Source organism: Adelges cooleyi, unplaced genomic scaffold (assembly GCF_023614345.1).
Source record: "Adelges cooleyi isolate 19-005CV unplaced genomic scaffold, UGA_ACOO_1.1 ACOO_flye_CR_arks_rails_tigmint_CR_PRNA_306, whole genome shotgun sequence".
In the NCBI taxonomy this organism is placed as follows: Eukaryota; Metazoa; Arthropoda; class Insecta; order Hemiptera; family Adelgidae; genus Adelges; species Adelges cooleyi.
The window spans coordinates 2,520,318-2,545,680 of NW_026095977.1; positions in this window are offsets into that span (position 1 = coordinate 2,520,318).

The window sequence follows — 25,363 nt, forward strand, 5'->3', positions numbered from 1 at the left end:
TTTTACAATATAAATGGAGTAAAAAATATAGTTTAAAGACAACACACAAAAAACTTACATGTTTTTCAACTTAAAAATACCATGATCCAACACTTTTTTTTAAATACTCTAATTAGTTCCAAATTTGTTTGGAATATTCTTTAAACGTAATAATACCGGTTAACATTGGCAAACCAAAAATATAGCACAAACCATTTCCCCTAGAAGGAATAGAATTATTTTTAAAATCACTTTTTCAAGCAAAGTTTTAGGGATTAAGGTGTGAAAATTAAACAGTAGGTAGAGCTACAATAGACCATAATATTACATTATATACTTGTCAATTTTTTTTCGGAATTCTGTAGTCAAACACTAAGTCATTAAGGAGAACCAAAAAAAAAAGGGAAAAATGCACTTTGTTAACTAACTAATGAAAATCATTTTAATCGAAAAATTATAATATAATAAAAATAATAATTATACAAATATTATAAGGAAATTATTTAATTTTTTTTAAATTGCATATACATTTATAACGTAGGTTTTTGTTATTAGATAACACATAAGGAATTTTTGGCAAACGTTTTAAGACATTTCGTGGTCAAATATAATGTATTACTATTACTGATATATACATGCAAGCTTTAATTTTATAAAAATTTTCAAGTCATTAGTTCAAAAATGTTTGTGTTGATTTTGGCCTAAGCTACCCGTAAATACTAGAATTGCATATTTATATTCTCACTTTGGAGTTGATCCAGTAGATTGAATTCGTCAACATCGCCGCTTGGACCAGCGTCCGTGTCTTTTTTAAAGTACATGGTGGCTTGTCCTAAGGTAAAACCGTATTCTTTGTTGACTCTTTGGGCAGACAGTAAAAGTTCGACGTCCGTATATACACCAGTACTCATCAAGCCCATCATGTTAACATATCGTTGACTAAACTCCATGCATGTGTCGTTGAAGAAATCTTTTCGTTCTTTCAATGTCCTATATTTCTCACTTAATACTTTGATGGCCTGTTCTATTTGACGCACCGGCTCAGTCGATAACATATACATTTTAAACTTGTGTTTAATGTGTTCTATTACAGGTCCAATCATATTTAAGTGAAGAGTTATTTGCAACATTCTCTTCTTATCCGTTAATTTATTTAAAATATGACATAATCTACTCAACATCGAAATGCCTTCACTTTCGATCACGTTCATAAGCCGAATATACGCCTCGACGTAATGTCCTTCTTTTACACAGTCCTCCATCACTGCGTGCACGGTTCGGTTTACGGCACGACTCCAATAGGTTGGCAGTATAAAGGCCATAAAACTTGTATTGTGTGAAACGGTTGTCAGCGGGTTTCCAGGGAATAAAATATTATAGCCCAGATTTTCAGTAACCGTAAAAGGCGGTACCACACCGAATTGTTGATAATCCACTTGAACGTTCGGAATACTAACACATCTTATCTGCGGGGCTTCTTCGGTCTGGTTCGGTTTATCTCGAGTATAGCACGTATTGTCCAAAAACATCAATCCCATAAATTTCGACTCGGTCCGATACAAATTTTGAATGGTTTCCAACGTGGTCAGTGTTTGACAGCTGCGAAGACTGTATACCGCAATAACACAGATTTGAAACAAAAACATTTTTTTAAACTTATATTTGTTATTTTTTTGAAAAACAATCAAAACGGGTATCTACGGTAAAATGATATCAGTTATAATATGAACCCTAATGTTTTTCACAAAACTATTACCGCTCACTACGAAACAGTCATTCGTCGTTATGACCTGCGTGCCAATCCAAAACACTTTTTACAGTTACATTAAGTTTGTTATTAATATTCGTATTTGGTAGGTTGGATTTTTTAGGAAAACTTGAACAAATAACAAGACGACGACATTGGAGAGGTACAATGTTTGATGTTCGTGTCATGTACTTTACCCTTCCCCGTCCTTCCGAAAATAAAGAAATACATTTTTTATTTAAATTTTCGCCGTAACGTTGATATGTAAGTATTCGTATAAGACGTAGAAATATTTTATTATTATTTAAATGTATAAAAAACTGATTCACACACGTGTAGATACTGGACTTGATTTTGATACAATCCTGCTAAGCGGGTTTATACTTTACTCGGTTAAACGGTTCCTAATTAGATTAAGCTAAACAAATCGATAAGCAGATAATGTTAACGGGAGGAAGGGTGTGCAATATGGATATTTATTATAATGAAAATTTGAGGATTTTGTCGTACGGCGGGGAGATAGATATTTTTCATAAACAAGTGGATGGAATTTCACAATCATGCGGTATGATGATTTGAATTTGAAAAAGTTCTGTTTGATACATCTTATAAACGCTTAATATTCAATTTTCTCCTAATCTACAGGGTGATCCACTTATCGGGAACCATTCAATACCTTATAAGGTTTAATAACAAAATTAAGATTTTTTTTCCATATTTTTTTTTATACAATGTGATCTCAATTTTTCACAATTTTTTTTGTTTTTACACACAGGTTTAAAGTTAGGAGGGGAGTAGAAGAACGGTTGTGAAATGCGTGCAGATAAAAAGAAAAATACGCTCCACCTTTCCTCCTGCCCTAAACTTGAGACTTCAATAACTTCAAAAGTTTTCCATATTTTATAGAAATAGTTTTCCAAAACATTTCAGAAGAACTTGAGAGAGCCATAGTTGACCAAGGACTCTGTACAACATATTGTATTAAAATATTAATACTTTGACAAAAATAAAATGCTAGTAACAGTATTGCTTTTATATCCACTTTTGACTAGTATGTGGCCATGATCTAAGGACGATAATACTAATGGCGGTGCTTTAGCCATATACACGAATATTAAACACCCATAACATTGTTAGAATGCACTAAAAAAAAAAAACCCTATAATATTTTACTAACACTGCAAAAGTTAATTTATAAGATGTACAAATCTAAATATAATTTTCCAAATATACTCTATTATGAAAATAATATATAATAATAAATTCTTTGGTGTATTGTCCAAGTTGTTTAACCCCGTAGAGCTGCATAAAGCCTATAAGTATGTGTAAAAACCTAAAACTCCGCTCTCTAGTTATAATATACAATTGGGAGAAAATATTTCAAACATAATATAAGAACTTAATACTTTAGGCGGAAAAAATGACATTGTATTTATTTATGTTCACAGGTAATTTAAGTACACCTATTTAACCCTTCAATGCACCGTGTTGATTATTTGAAACAATCTTATTTTTATTTTTATTAATTAATTTGTTATATTTCATCTTTCTAGTAGGTAGTATCTAGCGGATAAGTAAAATGAAATATAACAAATTAATTAACTAAATAGAAAAAAAAAATAAATATAGAAAAATAAATATTATGTCATTTGTTCTGCTAAAAGTACTAAGTCCTAGTATGTTTGATGTATTTTCTCTCAACTGTATATTATAATAAAAATGCGTCTTTTTAGGCGTTTTACACATATTTATTAGCTATATGCAGCTCTACGGGGTTCAATAATTTTGACTAATTAATCAGAGATTTTGTTAAAAGATACTGTTTTTCCTATAAGAGCATATTTGGGAGGTTAGAAATTATATCCAGGTTTGAACATCTTTTAAATTAATTTTACCAGTTTTAATAGACTACTAAGACATTATTTAGACATAAACGCCTAAACAAAACTCAGTTTTTTTAATCTAAAGATTTGCAATTTAATACATAGTTTTTACATTCTTTAAACAAAATTTAAAAAAATTACATTTATAGTTTATTTATAATTTAATTATTCAAAAAATTAACACAAAAATCATTTTTGAGTGAAAAATTATTTTATTATAATAATGATAAGATTTAAGGACATTTTGAGGTAAAATATATTTTATTATATTACTTATAAAAAAACATAATAAAATAAACCCTTGAGCATACAAATAATATACTCTCCGCGTATACGACGTATTTCGGCAACAATGTTGTCATCATCAGCGCTAACGACCGACTAAACAGTACTACTTATTACTTATTTGCAAGACCCAATTTTACAGTTATTATTTAGGAAAATGTGTAACCTATATTTTAATAATGTGTTGTTTGTACTTTTCACCGAAGGTAAATATCCAAGCATTTGGTAAGGCGTATAAAGTTATAATTATTATTGTTTAAATGTAAAAAAAAATACTTGAGTATGGTAGATGATGCCACTTCAGCGGTCACTGCGGCAGTGTTTGTTAATGTGTGGGTACCTACTGGACTTGACTTTGGTTCTTTCTGCCTTTCTACTTTTATACTTTGAATGTATTTGGTTTAAACTACTTACAAAATAATCGATAACCAGGAAATGTTGACGGTCAGATTATTGATATGTTAATAATACGGTATGGTTTTTGTTGCTTAAGTAAAACCGATAAAGTAAACATAGATGTGACGAGTCTTTTAAAAAAGAAACCTTTATGGAGTTGGTGAAAAAAGTTGTTGCGACCGGTTTCTCTAGGCTTCTTTATGTTACTACAAAGACAACTAGAATACACTATTTCTAAAAATCGTAACGTGTGTAGGTAATATTTTATGGTTAAGTGTTTTATACATTAATTTCTTAATTAATAGTTTTAAGTTAAATTCTGCTCCTGGTCCATATTTCTTTTCTGCATTTTTCCTATATTAATGTCATTATTCATTAGCTTTTCCAGACTACTTTTTATTTCATTTATCTTGCTTTAAAATTTAAAGAAGATAATATGATCTAAAAACGGTTGTCGTCGTTAAACGATTTATTTGTTTTATCTTATCTGGTTTTGATTAGTCCTGCAAATATTCTTTTTTAATTTATATTTAGGAGTGACGATTTCATATTACTTATTGAAAATTTGCACACTTATGCACACTACTGAAATCATCAATAGCCTTGAATTAATCTATGTTAATAGCTGCATGTATAGCTTAATAATTTTAAACATTATCAATTAGAAAAACTTTTGAGAAAAAGTTAAAATTCAAAATATCACATTTATCAAAAGAGACTTTTTAAAGCGTCTGCTCTTTTTTTGAGGTTATAAACATACAGATTATAATGGGAGTTTTTTATAATAATACTAACTTAATATGGGTATTCGAAAAATTGTTACAGTCTTTTGACTTTGTAAAATTTTTTTAACACAAACGAGTACTACATTATACCCTATGTAAACAGTGCAAAATTTTAACACACAAGTGTTTTCCTGAAATGTAAAAAGTGTTTTCTCGAGTCGTCACCTAGGTAAGAATAATAGATAAACAATATTTTAATGATAATTACTAATTTTATGTACTTCGAAGATGGGATGAATACAGTTACTATTATATTTTTTTAAATATTTTATTAAAATAAAATACAATATTCATAGAAAGACACTTTGTCTGGGTAAAATTTAATTTTCCTTTTGATTTAGGAGTGTAAAACAATAAAAAACCATTCCCAATTCGGTAGTACATTGAAGGGAGCAGCTTTTTTTTTGAAAAAGTGAATTAAAAAAAAAACCAAGTTGCAGTCTTATCGTATTAAAAAGAATTTATAAGTATACTGGTTATCAGAATCTTACGGGGTGAGGTGTATAATAAAAATATATAAATGCAGCGTGATTCATTAAGGGTAATCCCAGAAATTATTTGGCATTATTAAGTTTCGGAAATCATTTGAAATCTTTTTGGTAATACGTGAAAACCGTAACATAAAAATGATGTATAAATCTGCTAAAGAACTACAAATAATCTCGAAACTTGCATTTTAATATTTTAAAAAGGACACGGACACTGAATCAAGCGGAGACAATTTCCATGTGCAGCAACAAAATGAGGTAATAAATAGACAATCGTAGTACTTACGGATGGCATCAGTTTAGGTCAAAATCAACACACACACAATTTCCAACTAATGACTATGTAAAAATTGATAAAATTGGGACTCAAATAAAAGTAATAAGTAGTGATATATGATATTACCATAATATAATATATTTGACTTCAAAATTTCCTTATATCTTATCATTATTATATTAAAATTATTTTTCGTTCAATAATGGTTTTCATGTTCAATTTTTGAATAATTAAATTTTTAATCAGCTATAAATATTATCCTTTAAACGTTTGTGTGGAGAATATAAAAACTTTGTATTGATTTGGAAATTTTTAGATTAAAAATTGAGTTTTGTTTAGGCGTTTATGTCTAAATTATGTCTTAGTAGTCTATTAAAACTGGTAAAATGAATTTAAAAGATGTTCAAACCTGAATATAATTTGTAACCTCTGAAATATGCTCTAATAGGAAAAATAGTATCTTTTAACAAACCCTATGATAACTTGTCAAAATTGTTCAACCCCGTAGAGCTGCATAAAGCTAGTAATTATGTGTAAAAAACCTAAAAAGCCGCTTACTTATTATAATATGCAATTGAGAGAAAATTTATCAAACATACTAGGACTTTAGCATAACACAATATGACATTATATTAATTATGTTCACATGTATTACATTTTAGTAGACCAGTTTAACTCTTCAACGCGCCATATTGGTTATTGAAAACAATCTTTTATTTATTTTTAATCAATTCATTTGTTATATGTCATCTTACTAGTAGGTTCTTTCTAGTGGATAAATCGAGAAGTTTTTGATATAAAAAAAAAAATCTAGATAAGATGTATCAGAACATAGAACCATAAGTCTAATAACACATGCCTAAAAAATATTAACAAAGATAACTCACAACAGAATAGAAGCAAAAATAAATGACAACCTAGAGGAAGATCAATTTAGTTTAGGAGGAATAAGGGAACCAGGGAGGCTATACTGTGCCTAAGGGTGATCAGGGAAATCATGTAACTTATCACCAACACTATTTAATTGAAAAAACTCTAAAAAAAGCCTAAACCTAACCTAACCTGAACTTCTTCTAAAGCCTTTTTTTTTACCATGCGTATTTTACATCGTGTTTATATATTTTTAAACTATTTACACTGATTTAAATAAAAATAATAATTATTAGGAAGGTATGTAATTAAGTGTTAAGTAAAGTGACTACCTACGTTAAAGATGCTAGATACACATCCAATTTAATACAATTTTTAATAGTTATACATTTTCGTCAACATAAAAAAAACATGCCACTATACTAATAGTTGATTAAAATTTACCTACGTGATAACTTACCTTGGTAATTTTGAATAGGAATCTTTCCATTTTATAACGATTTATATATACATAAATATATAAATTTAATGTTAAATTCGTAATGGCTAAATGTTAATGAAATTTTAAACAAAAAATATATGAAAAATTATAATCATCACACGTAAATCTAGAACGAATAACGCGTATAGGGATAAAAAATTGATAAAAGTATTGCTTACACTTTCGTTTCGATATTATTCCACTTTAAAGAATACGCTTGTTCTACTGCCTTCATCCAACATGAATGTTTCAAATCCTTATACCGCTGTAGTCTTTGGGACTCATGTCCCATAGACAAGGGTAGTTTTGCACTTAAATTATTAATTTTTCGGTTGAATATGTTATCATACAAAAGTAAACAGTTTTATATTTCCAGTTTGAGATTTCCTGGTATAGAAAAATCACCACAAAGATTTTGAAAAATAGGCAACTTGTTGTAAACGGAACAATTTTGGTCCTTTTAAGTCATCAATGTTATGTTCAAAACATTTTTCTAAGGATGATTTTAATAAGTGTCACTTAATGCGTAAATAATTTATGTCAGACACTAAAGAAGTAGTTAGTTAGAAACCGGGGGTTCCTCGTGCAATTTTTACTACTGGCAAAAATATTTCCAGCCCATCTAGTTCCAGAGATTTAAATAGAAGTAACAGAATATCGAAAAAAAAGGAGAAAAGAGAAATATTTTTATGAATACAAGTCTTGTTTCCACATACTCGGATCAAAATCACAAAGACACTCTCGATAATAAAGGTATTTAATGTGAGTAAGGTAATAATATAATAATAAAATAAAACTAGAAAAAACCAGTTTTGAATAATTATAACTCGGCAGATTCCGACATATGTGCTATATGAATTATGAGGAAAAATGTTGCTTAATTATAAAAAAAAAATTAATATTGAGTTAGTAGTGTTCATAATAACTATAATTACAAATATTAAAATAAAAGTTTTTTTCTAATGATTGTTTGAAATGTTAAATAATGTTTGTTTTTTTATAATTACTGTAATTAAATTAAAACCTTAAAATGGCACTTGAGTATCACAGCTTTTTAGTATCATTCTGAATAGATGTAAATAAAAAATGCCGTAATGATTTGATACAGACAAAAAAAAAAGCCGGCATCGTGGTAAAACCCAATACCTTTTCTGCTTTGCAACGGAGCCAAACCACTTGTGTAATTTGATGTGCGTTTATACTTTGCATTGCTTACACATATAATAAAAGGTGGTTGTTTGTGTTAAAATAATTTTACAAAGTCAAAAGACTGTAACAGCTATTCGAAAACCTATACTAAATATACATTATCATAACGTACGCCTAACGGCGATTTTAAATTCGTTGTAATTTTGTTGCTCTTCGGCAACAAAATAAAAGAAGGAATGATTAATTTTAATGGAATTATAATAATAGTATGAGATGGGTTTTATAAAAAAGACATATGTAGATGTAAGATACTATGTGTCAATCGAGATTTAGTATATTAACCCAAGTATTATTAGTAGTATTTACAACCAACATAAACCTGAAACGTGTAACTACATATATATATATATATATAACAATGATTAGGCTAAGGTTCATGATTATTTTTAATTTCTGAATTACCTAAAACCCAAAAGTGCTATGTAGTGAATTAGTGTGTTATGTGGGTGTCAGGTGTGTAAGGGTCACTAAAAATAAATAAATAAATAAAACTTAAAATCCAATTATGATAATAATAATATTCAATAAAACTTTTTGCCGATTTGGCACAAAATAATTTGGTAAATATAATAATAACAATATTAGTCCCTTCGGCACGAAACAATATTACAAGGTAATGACTAGAAAACTATTAGGCAACGCTGTGTGAGCTGGTGTGTTAAAGATAAAATAAAATATTATGGTAGCTAAATTTTTATTAGAACAATAATAAATAAATCACTATGATATAAAATGAACAGTTAATATTTAGCTAGATCGAGCCCCCGTGGCTGACTAGATAATAAAAATGGTGCCTACCATTGACCCTGGGTCTATCGACCTAACTTTCATTAATTAAAAAAGAAAAGAGGGTTAAAAATTCGTTCTAATAGTTTACAATAGGAACCCAATAAAATAAAATAAAACACAGATTCAGTAAAATAATAATATGGAATTCTAAGGTACTCACACAACGAAGAACCGCAAACCGCGCTGGCCAGGGCTGCTACCTAAACCTAAATAAACAAATAACTAATTAAATTCAAAAATTAAAATGTCTTTATGACAATAACACAGTTTGACTAAAAACCAACAATATTGAAAATGTCCAAAAGACAATTAAAGCGCGGCTCAAAAAATTCCAAGGTGGCAGTAAAATACAAAACAAATCACACGGAAAGAAACACACAATAAGCCTAGATAAATTTTTAAAACAGAAAAATCACAGATTGTTTATAATGCACAAACGCAACAAGTAGTGGTTAGCCAATGTAAATTAATGGTTAATCGATGTAATAAGAACTGATATTATGGATAGCCATGTTAGCTTACATTTCTTGGTCTCATTGGTTTTATAATAATGTTTTGAATATTGGACAAATTCTTCTAGTAGAATATTAACTATAGACATACATTTTATCGAGTTGGTTCAATAGAGAGCTTATAAGTTAAAATAGTTGACTCCTTTGAACTTAAAATCGGGAAGATCCAAAAAAAAAAAAATCCATAAGAATTTTGATTTTTAGGATTTTCAACTTGCAATAATTTAAAAAAAAAGTGGTCAGGTCGAGTAGAAACGTATAACAAGTAATTTGTTGGTATGCCTTACCCCTGCGGGTATGTTCAATTTATCAATTTTATTTATGCAAAAATAACCATCCCATCAACATATCAACATCAATCTGACCGTCAACATAAACTGATTATCTATTTATTTTGTGTATAGTTCAAAACCAAATACAGTTCATACCGAACAAAATATAAACCTGCACAGAAAGAGTGTACCAAAGTGAAAAAAAAAACATTTTTTTTTTCATTTAAACAACAATAAAAACTTTATGCGCATTTACGAATGCTTGAAAATTAACGTTACGGTGAAAAATAAAGATAACAAATTATTTTCTATATTTTTGGAAGGATGGGGAGGGGTAAGTACATAAAACGAAAATATGGCACAAAAGTCAAACAATGTATTTAATTACTCTCTTATTTGTTCAAGTTTTTAAAAAAAATCAAATTAAAGTCTACCTAATTCAGCCGATACGAAAATTTGTTGTAGGTAGTTGTAGTTCTGCGAAAAATACTAGATATTTGAGTTCATATTATAGCCAATATCATTTGATCATAGATACCTGTCTTGATTTTTTTCAGAAAATAACAAATATAAAATTTAAGTAAAAATGTTTTTGTTCAAAATCTGCGTTATTGCATTATGCGGTATTCGCGGTTGTCAAACAATGATTACACTGGAAACCATTCAAAGTTTACAACAAACCCAATCTAAATTTATGGAGCTGGTGTTGATGGACGGTACGTGCTATACTGACGCGACCATAAGATGCGTTAGTATTCCAAGTGTCGAGCCGGATTATAAAAAATTCGATGTGATTGCACCTTTTACGGTTACTGAAAATCTGAGGAATAATATTTTATTTACTCAAACTTCGCCGGCAGCCAGTAATGCACCTATAGACAGTTATATGGCCTATGTAATGGTAATCAACACTAGTGCTGTCGTGGGCAAATCATTGTACGACGTAGTGGAGGACTGTGTAAAAGGCGGTCATTACGTCGACGCATTTATTAGACTTATGAACGTGATCGAAAGTGTAGGCATTTCGTTGTTGGGGAGATTCTGTGAGATAACAAAATTAATACTAGAGAAGTCGGTAAAGGTTGAAATGAAAACTCACTACGAAATGGTGGACCGTTTAATAGCTAACATGGCGAACAAGTTTAAAACTTTTTTAATATCGACTGAGCCGTTGAGTCAAATAAAAGCCACCGTCGACGTAGCAAAGAATAAACAAAATTATGAAAGAGGACGAAAACATTTCATCATCAATACATGCATTGAGTATAGTCAACGTTACGGTAACATGATGAATTTGGTGACTATAGGCAAATTTAAAGATTTAGCAAGTTTAACGAATGGCCACTGTTTCTTCCACGAACTAAAATATACCTTAGCACTTGCAATGCATTACTTTGAAAAGAAAACGGACAATGAATTACTCAATGGTGACGAATTCAACGTACTGGATCAACTCAAAAGTGAGGACAATAGACAATTATAATATTTACTGGTGGCGTCAGTTTATGCTACAATCGACACACACACATTTTCCAACTAATGCCTAAAAATTTATACAATTTGGGATTGTAATTTTATTTAATATTATTGAATATTAATTTAATATATTCAACTTTAATGTATCCTTCTTGCCGTAAATCCCATAAATGTTACCTAATCATAAAATGTTATATATATATATATATATAAGAAATTTAAAAAATTTACATAATTTCTTAATAATATTTTCAAAATAATTTCTATATTATAATATTTTTTTGTTAACGAGTGGTTTTCATCAATTAATTTATATATGAATAATTGCATTTTTAATGATTTGTAGTTATTATTCAACTGTTAGTAATATTACTATTTAATTAATAAAGTAATATAAGTAATATTAATATTACTATTATTAACTGTTACAATATTTAAAATTATATTTAAAAAATGTAAAATGTATGTATTTAATTGCAAGTTTTTAGATTAAAATTATTTTAAGACTCTGTTGGCATGTATAAACAGATTATAAATATATTTGGTATAAAAGCAATAAATTCTTCGTTATTTATAAATTATACTATTCGTAGCTTGTGATATCAAAGTAAGTTATTCAGGATAACATTATAACTTTCAACTTAAACAAAAAATTGACCAACTCATTAGTCACAACCTAGCAACTTACTAGTACTACCGCTAAAGTTCAAAATTATTTTGTACACTGACAAAATATGTGTAAATGTAGTTATTTCACTAGTACTATCTATCAGATAAATCTAGAAGTTTTTGATATAAAAAAAAAATTGGATCGGCCTATTATAGTTTCGTTACAAAATTATAATTAACACAATTTGTATAGTAATAATGGTTAAGTCAAATTTCATTAATAATCATCCAATCTTCGAACTACAAAAAAAATGAAATTATCATTAAAATATTGTTTATCTATTGATGTGCGTTAAAACTTTGCACTGTTTACATGGTTGGTAAAATATAGTGCTTGTTTGTGTTAAAACAATTTACAAAGTGAAAAGACTGTAACAATTTTCCCAATGCTTCCAATATTATAACATACCCCTAATGTCGACAAATACTCATGGTATCCAGAATTTCAAGACCAACCTGACTTGTTGGCGGTATTCTGAAATGATAAAAAAACGACCTAATTTTGAAAGCAAGATAAATTATACATATAGTAGTCTGGAAAAGCTAATGAATAACGACATTTATATAGAAGAATTATAGACATTAAATATGGGCCATGAGTAGAAATTAACTTAAGAATATTAATAAAGAAATTAATATTTAAACCCCTTTACCATAAAATAGTACACACGTTACGACTTTTGGAAATAGTATATTATTATTGTCTTTGTAGTAATATGAAGAAGCCTATAGAAACAGGCTATAACAACTTTTTTCACCAATTCCATAAAGGGGTCTTTTTTATAAGGCTCATGACATCTATGTTCACTTTTTCGGATTTACTTAAGCAATAAAAACCATCCCGTCGACATATTAACAGATCATTAATCTGACCGTCAACATTACTGGATTTCGATATTTTGTATGTAGTTTAAACTAAATACATTCAAAGTATTAACCAGCACAGCAAGAAAGTACGGAAGTCAAGTCCAGTAGATACCCACATATTACCATTCACTGCCGCAGTGACCGCTGAAGACGCTTTATCTATCATGTGGAAATCAAGTTTTTTTTTTACATTTAAATAATAATAATAAAAACTTTCTACGCATATGCATTCGGTGAAAAGAACAAACAACACATTATTAAAGTATAAGTCACCGAAGTCAAACATTGCATAAAAAAACAAAGTGTTTTGGATTACCACGCAAGTTATATTGATGATTTAGCCGATACACACATTTGTATGGCGCATAATATACCTACCTGTTTTTAATATATATATATATTTTTATAAATTAACAAGTCTCAGTTAAAAATGTATTTGTTCCAAATCTGTGTTATTGCACTATGCTGTCTTGGCCATTGTCAAACGACGATTACATTGGAAACCGTTAAAGCTTTGCAAGAAACCGAGTCCAAATATATGAAATTGGTCTTGTTGAACGGTACATGCTATACTAACGTGACGATTAGATGTGTTATAGAACCCCGGACGTTGTAATAGATTATAAAAAATACTGTGTGGTTGCACCTTTTGCGGTTACTGTAGACCTGAGCAATAATATTTTATTCACTAAAAATTCGTTGACGACCGATAAGCAATATCCAGACAGTTACATAGCCTATGTACAGATAAATTAATGATGGTACTGTCGTGGGTAAATCTTTGTACAACGTAGTTGATGAGTGTTCAGGTAAAGGACGTTACGTCGAGGCATTTATTTGGCTTATGAACGTGGTCGAAAGAGTGGGCATTTCAATGATGTGCAGATTCTACGAGACATTAAGAGTAATATTAAAGAAGTCGCATACATTTGACATGAAACCTTACAGTGATGCGGTAGAATGTCTAATAACACACATTGCCAACACGTTTGAAAATTATTCCATATCGACTAAGCCGTTGCGTCAAATAAAAGCCGCCATCAACGTAGTAAAAGTTACAGAATATTCTGAAAAGTATATAAAAGGACCAAATAATTTCTTCATCAATACAAGTAATGAGTATAGGCAACGATATGATAACATGAAGGATTTGGTGTATACTGGCGAATTTGCAAAATTCGAAAGTTTAACGAATTGCCACAAATCCGCTAAAGCACTCCAAAATATCTCAAAACTTGCATTACAATATTTAAAAAAAGAAACGGACACCGAATCAAGCGGTGACAATGTCCATGTGCTGCATCAAAATGAGGTAATAAATAGAGAATTGTAGTACTCATGGATGGCATCAGTTTATGTCAAAATCAACACACACATTTTCCAACTAATGGCTATGTAAAAATTAATAAAATTGGGGCTTCCATAAATTATGTCTTAGTATTCTATTAAAACTGGTGAGCTAAATTTGAAAAATATTCAACCCTGAATATTACCTCGAACCTCCCAAATTTGCTCTTTTAGGAAAAATAGTATCTTTTTACAAACTCTATGTTGTTTTGTCCAAATTGTTCAACCCCGTAGATCTACATAAAGCTAATAAAAATCCGCTCTCCTATTAAAATATACAATTGAGAGAAAATATATCAAATATATTAGGACTTAGTACTCTAGCAGAACAAATGACATTATATTTATTTATGTTCACATGTAATACATTTTAGTACACCAATTTAACACTCCAATGCCCTATGTTGACTATTGGTGACAATCTTATTTTTTTTTTTATTAATTTATTTGTTATATTTCATCTTACTAGTAGGTAAAATCTAGTGGATATTTCCAGAAGTTTTTTATCCAAAAAAATTTCTAGATCAGCCAATAGTTTCATAAATAGCCGCAAATGTTGTTTTAGAAAGATAAAGACCCCATCATTTTTTTTATAATGATATCGCTCATTAGTCATTTCTAAATTGTTATCATAACAATTTAAAAATGAGAAATATCAGGAAAAATACTGATTAAGCCTTTATCATTTTTAAACCAATCTGTGGCTGATAACCAAAGTACAATAGGTCGACCCAATTTTTTTTTTTGAATAAAAACTTCTAGACTTATCCGCTAGATTAAATTAGTAAGGTGATATGTGATAAATTAAATAATGAAAAAGGAAAAAAAGATTCTTGCAAGAGAGCCACATGTGAACAGAAATAAATAGAATGTCATTTTTTCTGCTAAAGTATTAATTTTTAATATGTTTGATTAGAACATATCATTTGGGAAGTTAGAAATTATATTCAGGTTTGAACATTTTTTAAATTAATTTTACCAGTGTTATAAAAAAATTATAGGATTTTTTTAGTTCATGTGGGTATAATAATATTCGTGTCTTTGGCTAAGGCACCACTATTAGTATCATTATCCGTAGAACCGTCATGGTTTCATACTAGTCAATAGTGGACAAAAAAGCAATACTGTTACTAGTATTTTATATTTTGAAAGTATTAATATTTTAATACAAAATGTGCAGGGTGATTGGGTGATTGTTAACAGCTATGACTCTCTCAAATTCTTCTATGATATTAGACCCTTTTTTTACAGTCTTTAGTTATTCTAAAAGTAATACATTTATTTTTTAAAAAAATAAATCAAATTCGGGTGGACTAAATACTATAAAATTGTTTAAAAAAATAATATGGCTTTTTCATCGTGTACAGACAAAATCACCTTGTATTAGACTTTACTGTGTTGTTTTTGTCAAACGCATCACAACAGCTCTTCAAACATAACAGTGAACAAATAAAACCTTAGCTCGTGTTGCAAACATCAGGTATAAGAAAACCTTTATAACAAAGGCTTTAAAATTCGCTGCGATTTTACAGAAATGCGGAACATAGCATTTGAAAAATTATATTAAATGTATTTTCTTTTAGGCCGCCGAAAATTGTGTTATTGTCTGTGTTACACAATATCTTGCAATTCAGCAAATATTTTAATATTTTCTATTTTTTTTTTTTTGGCGAGAAATCTTACATCTTATAAATATTACTTCTTTTAAATTTCCCAAAAAATCAGTAATAGTAACTTTTTTAATACTGTTCTAATTTTATTATCGGCGTTGCTATTTGTTTAAGGCTGGAAAAAAATGTATTTAATAAATGTATAAACACTGTCAACACAAAAATTAGCGTTGTATGTTGAGATTTGTGTGGATTGAGACAAAATAAGAATTAACACAATTTGTACAGTAATAATTATTGCGATATACGCTTGTGTATCTTGGTGGAAATTAGTATTTAAGTTGAAAATAAAGTCTCTAATCATTTATCTCTTATCACTAATATCTTATAATTTATTTCTTATCTCTTGTTTCTAATTATTTATCTTCAAACTCTTATCATTTAGCACCTATCTCTTATCATTAACCTTTAATGTTTTATAATTTATCTTTTCTTTTATCTCTTATCAATTATGTCTTAGCATTTATCTTTTATCACCTTATCATTTTTTTCTGGTCTCTAATCATTTTTCTCTTATCATTTTTTGAGTAAGGGGCCGAAAGGGACTGAAAATGATGTGACCCCTCTTTTAAGGTTAGCTTTTTTCACTGAATAACATGGAATAATTTTTTGTTTTTCTTAGGTCATTATTTCTTTACTTAACTGTCGAAACCTTCAATTTTTGACTTATCGAAAAAATTAAAACGGGGGGCTTATTTGGGGGTGTCCCAGATGTCCTATTACTTACCTTTCATGCTGGAACACCCTGTATACAACGTACATTACAGTTATAACAGTGTCCGTTATAGAGTCGTAATCCAACACCTTAATACTATATATGATATAATCTAGGTTACAAATGAAATTGGTCATTGTATCAAACAACTTTTAAATATTACATAATCATTTATACATATATATATATATATATATATATATATAGATAAGTACCCATATTTCACACCCCTCCTCCCGTCAATATTATCTGATAAGCGATGTTTAAAGACGAGTATATATAGCTTAAACTAAATAGGCAGTGTTGAGAAGGAATTCGTTCCAAATAGAAAGGATTCCTGGAACGAGGTCTTTTTGTAGGGACGAAGCTTGGAACTGCTTCCTTTAAAAATAAAGAAAAGAAGAAAAATGAACGAATTCTTTTTTTTGAGGAACGTGAACGAAAATTATAGTTCCTTAAAATTTTTAAAAACATATTTTAGTGTAGTTTTTGTTTTGTTTCTAAGAGTTTTAAATGTTATTTTTAGTTGGTTTACGTTGACTATTGACAACGGAACGACCCCTACATACCCCAGCCTATATCGTAGGCTATCTAAATGAATCTATTGACTATAAATACAGTTATTAGATATTAATATATATTTTTTAAATAATAAATTGTATGGTGTCAATGGATATTATCGTCGTTTCATGTTAACTGTTGTATCTTAAAGGTTTTGGGTTTTCCGAATTATTATTTCTAATTTCTATGTAGACAATAGACATCGGCTGTGTTGACACAAGTCGTCGGCAGTTGCCTGCTAAAATATTATTTTCCAATACTTTTAGTTAAGGTATACCACAAATTTGTTTTGTTTTCGACCGTTGATGAAGATTATTATTGACCGTTTTCATGATCTCATTACCACTATTGGCAATTGATATTTATAACTGATATTTATTTTTATGTTATAGTATGTAGTTATCAAACATATTATATAGATAATAGATTGATGCCTTTTAAATAGATGCTAGTTTATTTAAATTCTAATAAAACAAATTATGTTTACTTATTTTCTGGTAGTAGTTATCTATTTTATTTTTCCATTTCCCATATTTTCGACTTATTGATATACCTATAATTTTGAACAGGATTTAAAATTTAAAATTATTCAATATATTCATCTGAAATTAATGATATTAATATAATGCCTTCAATGATATTACATAAATAATTTGACGAAAAACGTGATATCTTGAAATCACAAGATAACTATAAACTTATAATCAAATTCAAAATAATAATAATAATTTCTTAAATAGTTTGGTTAGCAAAAAGGAACGAAAATTGGAACGAAATCTTATTTTAGGAAATTAACGGGGAACGGAACGAGTTCCGTTTAAAAAGGAACTTTCCCAACACTGTAAATAGGATTAGTCTAACCAAGTAAAGTATAAACCAGCATAGCATGATTGTATCAAAATCAAGTCCAGTATCTACACATGCGTAAATCAATTTTTTTTTCTACATTTAAATAATAATAATAATGTTATGCGCCGTTGCGAATGCGTAGATATTAACGTTACGGTTAAAATAAAAAAATAGATATTGTTTTCTTAATTTTTGGAAGAACGGGGAATGGTAAAGTACATAAAACGAACATCAATCATTGTACCTCTCCGTCGTCTTCTTGTTATTTGTTCAAGATTTTCTAAAAAATCTAACCTACCTACTACGAACATTATTATCGTTAGAAACAAATTTAATGTAACTGTAAAAAGCGCTTTGGATTGTCACATAAGTTATAACGAAGATTCGGTCGATACAAAATACTTTGTAGTGAACAGTCATAATTTTGTGAAAAGTATTAGTGTTCATAGTATAACTTATACCATTTCATCGTAGACACCCGTTTTGATTTTTTTCAAAACAAAACCAATATAAGTTACAAAATGTTCTTGCTCCAAATCTGTGTTATAGCACTATGCAGTCTTCACAGTTGTCAAACGATGATCACAATGGAAACAGTTCAAAAATTTAATCAATCCGAGTGGAATTTTATGATTTTGAAATTTTTGGGCACCACGTGCTATACTCACGAGTCCGAAGAAGCCCCTCGGAAAAGATGTGTTAGTATTCCAGACGTTGTAGTGGATTATGAAAAATTTGTCGATTTAACACTACCTTTTACGGTTACTGAAAATCTGAGCTCTAGTATAAAATTCACTAGAAATTCGCTGACAAACAATTTAAAAAGGACAGAAAGTTTTATGGCCATTATACTGGAAACCTATTGCAGTCGTGCCGTAAATAGATCATTGCAGGAAGTGGTGCAGGACTGTGTAACAGAAGGACGTTATGTCCAAGCATTTGTTCGGCTTATGAACGTGATCGAAAGTGAAGGCATTTCGATGATAGGTAGAATATGTCGTTTATCAAATAAAATAATAGAGAAGAGGCCATTGTGGACATTTCAAAGTCACTTAGAATCGATCGATACTGTAATAAAACACATTGAAAACAAGTTTGAAATGTATTCGATATCGACTGAGCCGGTGAGTCAAATAGTACAGGCCATCACTGTATTAAGGACGTCATTTCAGTCATTGGTGGAACGAAAAGAATTCTACAAAAATACATGCATGGAGTTTAGTCAACGATATCGTAACATGATGGGTTTGGTGAATACTGGTGTATATATAGACGCCGAACTTATACCGACTCCCCAAAAACTCAACAGAGAATTCCAATTTACTTTAAGTCAGGCCACCTTGTACTTTGAAACGGACGCTGGTCCAAGTGGCGGTGTTGACGAATTCAATCTACTGGATCAACTCCAAAGTGAGTATATAAATATGCAATTATAATATTTACGGGTAGCATCACTTTAGGCCAAAATCAACATACACGTTTTTGAACCAATGTCTTGAAAATTTATAAAATTAAAGCTTGCATAGATATATATTATAAAATAGTTATATATTATATTTGACCTCAAAATGTCTTAAAATGTTTGCCAATTATTCCTTATATGTTGTCTAATAATTATAATTATTACAATTATTTATTATAATTATATAATAACTCAAATTCCAATTCGAATTGTCTAAAAATGTTTGCCAAAATTTCTTTACGTGTTATCTAGTAATACCAATCTACGTATAAATGTATAAGCAATTAAAAAAAATTAAATAATTTCTTCATAATATTTGTATATTTATTATTATTATTATTAATATATTATAATTTTTCGTACAAAAATAATAATGGTGTTTATTAAACATGTTTTTATAATATGCAAAAAATAATACAGTAACATACCTATTTATAATCACAAGGAGAAAAGCGCTGAATAGGTTTTTTAATCCTAAAGGGTCTAGGAGATTTTTGTGTTGTGGTATTTATTTGAACAGTGGTTTCAAATGAATCGGAGTTTGGTTGATCAACACTAAGCGTGTCTGAATGATTAGAAGCGGGAGATAATTATTTTTCTTCTTAATTGTGTGGCCATATCTGATCATTATGTCTTATCCATTCAGAACCATCATTTAAAACTACTTTACAAGTAATATGACTAATATTGCCAGTAATTGTACCCATCTGCCAATTTTCATCTGTCTTTCTGTAATCTTTAACTAACACACCATCCCCTTATCTAAATTAAGGTCTCTATTATCCCCGCTTTTTATTTGGGTTACTTGATTATTAATAACTACTTCGTTGGTGTTAGAATATGGAATGGTTTTTTGGGATCCGAGAGACAAACAGTTCTTATCTACAGATTACATAGATTACACGTTATTTAATAGGTATATCTGATTACGATACAGAGTACGCTGTACAGTGTACGGTGACACGTAAAATTGTTTTCAGGCGATGTAATAAAACTACTTGTCTTTGTAGTAACGATTGAAAATGTTAAGAAATATAGTCAAAAAATCAAATCTTTATAAGGTCATAACAAATGAACAAATATATGAAAATTCAAAATTCAAACGCTAACATATTTTTTGTCTACAAATTTATGTAATTCAAAACATATGTTGCCATTTAAAAAAACCAAAATGCCGTTTTTTTGGCTGATAAGGATTGGTGAACAAAATTTTCAAAATATTAAGAAATGTAGTAAAATGTGTACCAAAAAAACTTGTTCTCTATATTTCATGGTGGAAAATGAGTGTCTTACGTTAATTGGATTACCCTGTATACTCGGTAACGTTCAGCGTTCGCACATTTTTTCCAATTGAACTCATCCCAAATCTTTGTTAAAAAAAAATTAGGAGTCTCATTTTAGGCCAAGACGAATCAATAAGTCCACTGGTCATCGGAATCTCACGGAAGCCTTTTATATATATATATATATACATTAATTATTATACGATTATTTTTCCTTAGAATATAGCAATTTTGTAGTATTTTTTTTTTACACAAATTTAAGTGTCTCTAATTATCAAAACTATAAAAAGTGAGTGTCTTATCCTTTGTTTAATGTACTTTAATATAACGAAAATGAAAATATTTGAATTCCAGGTTTTAGTAGACAATTTTATGATACTCGTATATTATCGTAAGGTGTATGTTTTACAACGATATATTTTTTTTTCATCATTGATACGCAAAAAGTAAACGAATGTAGCCAAATCGTTATTTGGCGTTATTATGGCTGTTATACTTTGAGTGTTTTAATATGCTGGTCAATATAGTGGTTACAAGAGCAATACTGTTACTAGCATTTTATTGTTTGATATAAACCATTATATTATAAAACAGAATAATTTTATCGAGTCTTTTTACTAATATATGTAAGAGAAAACAAAACCGCATTGTTTTTGTCTAATGAAGCGCGCGAATAGTTCAACTTCAGCTGTTCATACATAAAGCATAGAACAAAATACAAATGAAGTATTAGGTCGTGTAGCATACACCAGTTATTTGATTGACCTTTCGCCATGATTTTACAGAAACGGGCGAAATAGTATTTGAAAATATTATATTATATTTTTTTCCTATTTGGACGCCTATGCGTTATTACTAGTTTATACAATATCCCCAGTTGGCAAAACATTTTAGTATTTTATAATTGTTTTCTGGCTAGAAATCGAATATCTTACAAATATTACTTCTTCGCGATTTCCTAAATATTTTAAGTGTATTAAAAAAGGGATCTGTGTCCATTAGTAACTTTTGACATTTTAATGTCTTAGGTCTGGCACATAACCGAAAAATGCGTTCCTTACAAAAGCGTTAGTTACAAAAGCATATCTGATAAAAGATTAGAGATAAGAGAGAGGAGATGAGGGATGTGGTTGGGGTTGGGAATTAGCTTAGTGATAGGGAAGGGGGGGTAGGGGTAGGGGTAGGGGTAAGGGATATTGGGTAAAAGGTAGGAGGTAGGGGGTAGGGCTAAAAGATAGATGATAAGGGGTAGTAGGTAAGGGGTAGGAGATCGGGGTTAGGGGTAAGAAAAAGTGTGCGAAATTTAATGTCGGCACTGCAGTTTGTCCACAACTGAAAAATTAAGTTATTTTCTCTGCACCACCGAAAAACATTGAATCATGGATATGTTTTAGCATTGAGGGTATAACCATAACTACTTCTAGTATCTAAGGTGGTCAGTAAACATATTAAGTTTCTGGCTAACATATAAGTGTTTCATAACTGGGTTAAAACAATTCATAGAAATATATCCTCTCAAATTATTGAATTCATTTTAGTTCAGTTTGCACGTTGTAAATACAACATATGTGCCCCCAACCCCATTCCAACCCCCATCAAACACAATTTGTATTGTAATAACGATTAAGTAATATTTCATTAATAATCATTCCATCTTCGAACTACAAACAATTTGGAATTATGATTAAAATATTGTTTATCTAATATTCTTACTTAGGTGATATCATGATGAGCGTTAAAATTTTACACTGTTTACATGGTAGGTAAAATTAGTGCTTGTTTGTGTCAAAACAATTTTACAAAGTCAAAAGATCGTAACAATTTTTAGGATATCCAGTTTAAGTTTTCAATATTATAACATACCCCTAATGTCGACATATACTCATGGTCTCTAGAATTTCAAGGCCACCCTGACTTGTTGGCGATATTCTAAGATTATAAAAAAACGAACTACGTGAAATACATTTGGTTTTTATCATACAATAATATTCTAAGGTCGTTGTAATTTGATTCCTCTTCGGTAACAAGATAAAAGGGAAGGTAGATTCTAAAATCTCCCATTATAATCTATACGTTTGTTTAGATAGGCATATTTTAAGCTATTTTTCTCAAACATCAAAATTAAAATAGCATTTAATTGGAATTGAAAGTTGATAACCTCAAACAAAAGCGCAGAAGCTTTTAAAAGTTACTTTTGAATAATACCTTTTTCTCAAACGTTTTTCTAATTGATATTATTTAGCTATATAATATAGATTAATTCAAGGTTCACAATAATTTCAGAAATGTGCATTTAGTGTCAACTTTTCAATGAGTAATATGATATCGTCGTTCTTAAAAATATAAATTAAAAAAGAACAAGTGCAGCTCTAATCTAAACCACAAAAATAACGGGTGTGTTAAAGAAAATACAAACAAATCAATCATCGACGACAACCGTTCTTAGATCTGATCATCTTCTTCAAATTCGAATACAAGATAAATTAAAAATAAAGTAGTCTGGAAAAGCTAATGAATAACGACATTTATATAGGAAAATTGCAGAAAGTAAATCTGGGCCAGAAGTAGAAACTAACTTAAGACTATTAATAAAAAAATTAATATTTAAAGCCCTTTACCATAGGAATAGTCTAACCAAGTAGAGCATAAACCCGCATAGCATGATTGTACCAAAATCGAAATTGATGAGTTTGGTGTTTTCGGGCACTACGTGCTATACTCACGAGCCCGAACATGCCCCTCGATTAAGATGTCTTAGTATCCCAACCGTTGTAGTGGATTATGAAAAATTCGATTTGATACCACCTTTTCCGGTTACTGAAGATCTGAGATACAATATTTTATTCAACAGAAAATCGCTGACAACTAATTTACCAAGTACAGACAGTTTTATGGCCTATACACTGCAAACCTATTGCGGTCTTGCCGTAAATCAATCATTGCACGTAGTGATGGAGAACTGTGTAAAAGAAAGACTTTACGATGAGGCATTTATTCGGCTAGTGAACGTGATCGAAAGTGAAGGCATTTCGATGTTAGGTAGAATATGTCGTTTATCAAATAAAATAGCAGAGAAGATGCCATCGAGGGCAATTAAACCTCACTCAGATTTGATCTATCCTGTAATAGATCACATTAAGGACAAGTTTAAAATGTATTTAATATCGACTGAGCCGGTGGATCAAATAGTACAGGCCATGAAAATATTAAATATAAAAGCTTATACCTTAGAGGAAAAAAAAGACTTCTACAAAAATGCATGCATGGAGTTTAATCAACGATATCGTAACATGATGGGCTTGGTGAGTACTGGTGAATATACAGACGTCGAACTTTTACTGACTCAACAAATGGTCACCCAAGAATTCGAATATACCTTAAGACAAGCAACCTTTTACTTTAAAAAAGACACAGACGCTGGACCAAGCGGTAGTGGGGACCAATTCAATCTACTACATCAACTCCAAAGTGAGGATATAAATAGACAATTATAATATTTACGGGTAGCATCGCTATAGGCCAAAATCAACACACACGTTTTTTAACTATAATTCAAATTGTCTAAAAATGTTTGCCAAAATTTCCTTATGTGTTATATAATAATAAAAATGTACATTGAAATGTATAAGCAATTTAAAAAAACTTCTTCATAATATTTGTATAATTTTTATTATTATTATATTATAATTTTTCGCTCAACATGGCTTTCATCAGTTAGCAAAGTGAAATTTTCCCATTTTTTTTTTACATAATGTTTGACTACAGTATTTTGAAGAAAATATGTAAAATGTTATAGGTAGCCTCCATTGTAGTTCTATCTACGGTATAATTTTCATACCTTAATCCCTAAAGCTCTGCTTGAAATAGTGAATTAAAAAAAAAAAATTCTATCCCTTCTAGGGGAAATGGTTTATGCTAGTTTGTTGGTTTCCCAATATTCACCACTAGTACTATGTTTAACGAATATTCTAAAAAAACAAAGCAGAGTATTTTTAAAATTTTTTTTTTTATATCATTTAAAGTAATTTTCTGGTACGATTTCTGATTTATAGAGGAGCTACAAGAAGAAATCGGTATTTATAATATTATTAATCTGACCAACTTTTAATGGTTATACGTAATAACTACCGTAATTACTACCTAGTTATATTATATCTAATGTTATTTATTACAATTATTTTTATATTGGAAAAACTAATTTTAAATAATATTATGGTTGGTTCTGTTTCCTCTACTTGCAATATTACCGGCCAGCCTCTTCATAGTTAGGTGTACGTAATAGATGTAGATTTACACATTGTACTAATTATTATTTTTTAAATACTGTTTTTGTACAATGTGATTCAAATTTTTCGCATTTTGACATTTTTATGTCTTTGCTTTGGCCCATAAACCGAAACATCGACACCAGTTATCAAAACGAAAAAATAAGCCTATTTATCTGATAAGATAGCATATAATATGTTGTATTCACAACGTTCAAAATAGAAA